Raw genomic sequence first — 6,000 nt, 5'->3', positions numbered from 1 at the left:
AGTTTATCACAGATATCTTCCCAGCTATTCTTTGAAATAGTGCAATGGTGTCCTTTATATCTATTTAATATCTTAAATTAATGACTGTAGTACCAAATCAGTCTCTCTGTATATATTATCTAGATTATAAGAGTGTTGCTTCTACATTGAGCCAGGAATCAATTCAGAACTTTAAAAAAATCAGTAATATTGTAGATTGGTAAAAATGCATTCCAAATGTTAAGAATGCACACCTGAAGAAGTGTGCTTTCCTATATAACATTTAAATTCTATTGCAGTTGTTGGAGCCACAGAGTAATTAAGTAGAATTCATTAACTAACATAGCACATCATTTAATCCAGAGACTGTTTTCATATCCTGCATTGAGCAAATAGCAAGGATTGAATTTTCCTCTGTTTATGTTGGGAGTGTCTCATGTTTTCATACAGTGTGTTCTACAAAGCTAACAGGAAACAACATGGAAGAAAGAACTAAACATTGTGCATTATTTTGCATGATAATCAATGCTTAAGCTTTTTTTCATGTAATTTTAAAATGTGTTCATAATTATTATTGATATCACATGCTTAGTTAATATTTTGCACTTTGCACTACAGTGGCCTACTTTGACCACTTTGTACTGCAATGGACTTTGTTTTTTTTGTTCCAATTGTGTTCTTTCTTATATAACTTTTGTATAAATGATACATATTGTTTTTGTTTTTCCTGTGAATGTTGTGTATCTGATGCTATGCGCAGGTGATGCTGCTGCAAGCAAGTTTTTCATTGCACCTGTGCATACATGTACTTGTGCATATGACAATAAATTTTAAGATGCATATGACTTTGAATTTTAAGAGCTTTCAGAGGCTGAATTTGAGGATGATCATTTCAGGTTTCTCTGAATAATTTACCTTGTTACTAATGATAATAAGAAATTCTATATAATGTTCAATGTTTCCAGAAACTAGTTGTAAAGGGATGCATAACTAATTTTACTGTATGCTGAAATATGTGCCATATCTGGTGGCACGGTAGCGCGACGATATTACAGTGCCAGCAATCGGGGTTCAATTCCCGTCGCTGTCTGTAAGGAGTTTGTATGTTCTCCCGTGTCTGCGTGGGTTTCCTCTGGGTGCTCCGGTTTCCTCCCACATTGCAAAGACGTATGGGTAGGTTAATTTGGTTTTAAAATGGGCAGCGCGGACTCGTTGGGCCGGAAGGGCCTGTCACCACGCTGCAAATAAAATTTTTAAAAAATTTAAGTTTAACGTTAACACTCTTAAATCTTAAGTGGACTTTCTCCAGAGACCTGATCATGTAGTTTAGCTTGATGTTTTGAATCTTGTATTGTCAAAGTTATTAAACAGGTGCCCTAGCTGCCTTCCCAGCTGGATGTGAATGATCCTGTTAGGAATTATTCTGGAGTTATGAAATTATGGATAATAGATAGTAATTAAAATGAGAACCAGTCTTCAGGTAATAAAATCTGTTCACAATTCAACTTTAACTGATACTTCAAGGCCATGGAAACCAATCACTGGGTGTGGGACATTCTGGTTCTATACCATTGAAACTACGCAGGGCCAGACAATAGATGAATATCCATGTTAATTGCTAGTCATTGAAACCTCCCTGATGAGAGCAGGGAAGGCATTAAGTGACCACCATCCTATTAATGCATATACCTGCCACTTAATACACAGTTCAGGACATGCTTGTTCTGTCACTAAATATTCTTGCAATTTGTATGTTCAAGGAGCCATCCTCAACATTGTAACAAAAGGGGTTTATTTTTGGTGTCTGGAGTTTGTGCTCAGAATCTTTGGGACCAGCCACCAGAACTGAATATTCAAAGTGGTTCTGCTAGTTGGGATGGGCTCCTATTGTAAATATGTAATTCTACAAATTTACCTGTCTACATTCAAAAGGTTAAAGTTAAGTAGGTGATTATAGCCATTGAAACTGTAGATAATTGTTTATTGTTGTCTTTGTGTTCCAAAGGTATAAAATATTGTGTTGGGAGAGGAGAACTAGATTCTCTCTGGAAAATCTGCTGTGTTGAATAAAGACCTTTTATATCTCCTAGTTACAGCCTCTGTGTGTCTCAGATCCCACAGATCACTTTGGGGGAAAGAAAAGCTGGGGTTTCTTCCAAGTTGATGGCCTGCACTTAACCCTTAATCCTTTAATTCAGACAACTGGTTATTTATCTCATTGTTGTCTTTAGCACAATGCTGAGTGCAAATTAACTGCAGCATTTAAATGTGTTACAATCTTGTTAAATACTTTGGAGATGCAGCATATAGCCAAACCAGGAGCATGACCACATTTAACTCATCGTGAATCGACATTAACCAACGTTGACAAAAAAAGGATAAAAATATCCTTTTCAGCATACCATGAGGAACCACAGGACTTAAACTTTAAAAATTGTCTGTAAGCTGAAAAATCCGCAGACAGAGTCTTTCCTACAGAGGCACAAACAATACTGACCAACGACACAATTTAGGTATGTGCTTTCTCTAAACTGCTTCTGTGATATGATGGTCCACTTTAACAGATTAATGTTCACTAGGGTAATAACTTTCCAAAATAACTTCAGAGTTCTTCCTCTCCAGACAACTTGAGTAAAGAAGTGATGACAAGGACTAATTAAATTAAACAATTTGTGGGCATATGTGGATTTATTTGGACACAGATGGTTCCAACAAGAGGGATGTATTTGCATCAATCAATTGTCAAGTGTGTGATTTTTGTATTATAAAAAATTTTTCAGGTGCAAGATTAGAGTATTCAATAAGGGACTGTGAACAGAATTGGTCATCTGTACACATAGGAGTAAGCTGCTGCATGTAATTCATGGAGTGAGTTGTTTTCGGACTCAAGGAGAAATACATGCAAGGTGAAGTTATGGTTACAATTAAGAGCTAAAGCTGTGTGATATTGTTAGAGTACAGAAGCTATTGGTGCATGGTATTTTGTAGTATTTTATCATACAATTCTTCTGTAGTTTCTTGTAAGATTCTATATTATATTTGCAGTGGTTTATATTAGTTATTGTGTTTACGAAGCTTTAATAAGAAGTTTTTGTTCTCCTGCTGTGTTAGCCTTGGTTAGTTTTATCCTAGCCAGATGGGTTCAGGCCACCTCGGAAAGCAGGTATAAGGGACAACTACCTACAGTGCAGAGGTGTAATGAGGATGTGAAAAGTGCTCCTCATTGTAGGTTTTTATCTGCAGCTGGAATAAATACATTAGGTGCAGTATGTCTAATAAAAGAAATGTGCTTACACTGGATAACACTGTAATATTACTATGCTGCTGTTAGGAAAATTTAAAAGGCATTTTAGAGAATCTGTTACTAATCCATGTGTGGCTTCCAAAATCAAAATAATCAGACTAATTCCTAATTAGAATACTTGAGAACTAAAGATAAAAGTAATGGTCTCTGTAAACTTGCTATTTAGGAGCAATTCATGAAATAAAGATTCAATTGAAAAGTTTAATTGAATACTTTTTTAATACAATTGTGATTATTATTGTGGATTAGCTGAATAGATTCTACACTGACAACTTTATGATTTTGACATTCGAAGTATGTGTGAAAAACGCCTTGAAACATTGGATAAATTATGAATTCACAATGGGATTGGAAGTATTACTTGAGGTCATTTAAAATTCAGCATTGTAACAGAATCAGGTTTATTATCACTGACTTGCATGACATGAAATTTGTTGGTTTGCGTCAGCAGTACAGTGCAAGACAGAAAAATTACAAAATAAATAGTGCCAAAAAGAATAATGAAGCAGTGTTTATGGGTTCATTGACCATTCAGAAATTTGATGGTGGAGGGGAAGAAGCTGTTCCTAAATCATTGAGTGTGGGTCTTCATGCTCCTGTACCTCCTCCCTGATGGTAGTAACGTGAAGAGGGCATGTCCCGGATGGTGAGTATCCTTTGTGATGGATGCCGCCTTCTTGAGGCACCGCCTCTTGAAGATGTCCTAGATGGTGGGGAGGTTTGTGCCAGTGATGGAACTGGTCAAGTCTACATCTCTCTGCAGCCTCTTGCAATCCTGTGCATTGGAGCCTCCATACCAGGCTGTGATGCAACCAATCAGAATGTACTCCACCATGTATCTATAGAAATATGCAAGAGTCTTTGTTGACATACCAAGTCTTCTCAAACTCCTGATGAACCAGAGCTACCGGCATACCTTCTTCATGATTGCATCAATGTGTTGGGCCCAGGATAGATCCTCCAAGATGCTAACATCCAAGAACTTTCCACTGCTGACCCTTCAATGAGGACTGGTAGGTGTTCTCATGATTTCTATTTCCTGAAGTCCACAATTAATTCCTTGGTCTTGCTGATGTTGAGTGCGAGGTGGTTGTTGTGACACCACTCAGCCAGCTGATCTTTCTCACTCCTGTATGCCTCCCCGTCACCATCTGAGATTTTTACCAACAACCTTGCTAATGGTATCATGGATGTATATTCGACATATAATTGGATATATTCTGTAATTCGCACCACCATCCTACCTATTTAACAGGTAAAGTCAGAGTGTTTTAAACTATTGTATCTTCCTAACACTTCTGCAACTGTTGAGTTTCCAGAATGAACAAGCAGGTTACTATTTACAGTTTATCCTATAACTTTGTATTCTCAAATTATTGCTGACTCACACAGCTTTTTTTCAAATCCCTAGTGGTAGCGTCGAAGATTTAAAGGGGAATTTTTGGATCATTGCTGTTGTTGATATTATCTCTAAGCTACGAATAGGTTAATAAGTTCATCGAGGTAAGAAAACTGATATAAGACTAATATTTTTCGATTCCCACAATTTTTACTTGCAAAGGCAGATAACTTGTATTACACCACTACGATAAGATGATTGTAGAGATTTAAAATATTCCTGCGAGTCCAACAAAAACATCACATGCTTGTCCTTACTTTCATACTTGCACCCTCACTGAGAAGATCCATGCGTGATATTTGGTCTGTGATTGCTGATGGTGCCTCCTTCGATCTCAGTTTGAAGAATAAAATTGATGCAATCCTGCACACATAGCTAGCTAATGCCTCCTGCCTATGATGGTGTAAGTATTGAAATACTTCTGGAATTAAATGAACTGATGCTAGCTGGGAGCATCATGCCCCACCATTCTCACTTACACAGACTTCTTTCCACCACTCCCAGTGTCCTGCATTATGATAACAATTCACAAACTATGATGTTCTTTGTTACACAAAACAAATTTGTCATGGAGTGATACTGAAGAAGAAATCCAGTTCCTGAAGTAAAGAATAATAGGAAAATTTAAAATGAGAACAAAAAAACAACTATGTCAGGCATGAGAAGTGTCAAGGAAATGTAATATGAAGTAAATTATGTATGCCACAAGTCTACCTTATTGGGGTGCAGTGTTAATAACTAGATAAGCTGTTCCAAGGATTCTTTCAGTGAAAGTGAGGAGAGTTTTGAAGCACCAGAATAGATTTTCACCTTTGAAGCAAGGGAATAATCTGACAGTGGAGCAGTCACCTGTTGAACAACCCACAGCATTTTCATTCTATTCAGACTCATAGAATTTAATCTGGGTGTGTTCTGTAGTGGGCAATTGGCTCGTCCAGTTTACCACCTCCTGGATGAAACTTGCCCACCTAACCTAATCTGTATATATAGCGACAATCTCTGAGTTGATGCTTGTGAGGTTCATAAAAAAAAATATTTCGGAGAAAGATGAAGGTCAGGCACAAGTGGCAGCTGAAGGATGGGGAGCCCATTATGTAGATATTCAACAAAAGCAGTAATGTTAAAAGAACTCAGCTAGTCAAACAGCATCTGTGGAAAAAGAAACCAGCTGATGTTTCAAGTCGAAGACCCTTCATCAGCACTGAATCCACCATCTGCAGTTTTATTTGTTTTCCATGTGGATTTTCAGGCTGGTTTACTCCTTCCTAACGTTTCCTCCAGTCTATGGCCAGGTTACATCTCCTCATTAAGAGCTTAT

The sequence above is a fragment of the Pristis pectinata genome, chromosome 1 (assembly GCF_009764475.1).
Source record: "Pristis pectinata isolate sPriPec2 chromosome 1, sPriPec2.1.pri, whole genome shotgun sequence".
NCBI classification, from domain to species: Eukaryota; Metazoa; Chordata; class Chondrichthyes; order Rhinopristiformes; family Pristidae; genus Pristis; species Pristis pectinata.
The sequence above is the reverse complement of the archived record's forward strand: the minus strand, read 5'-3'. Positions refer to the sequence as shown.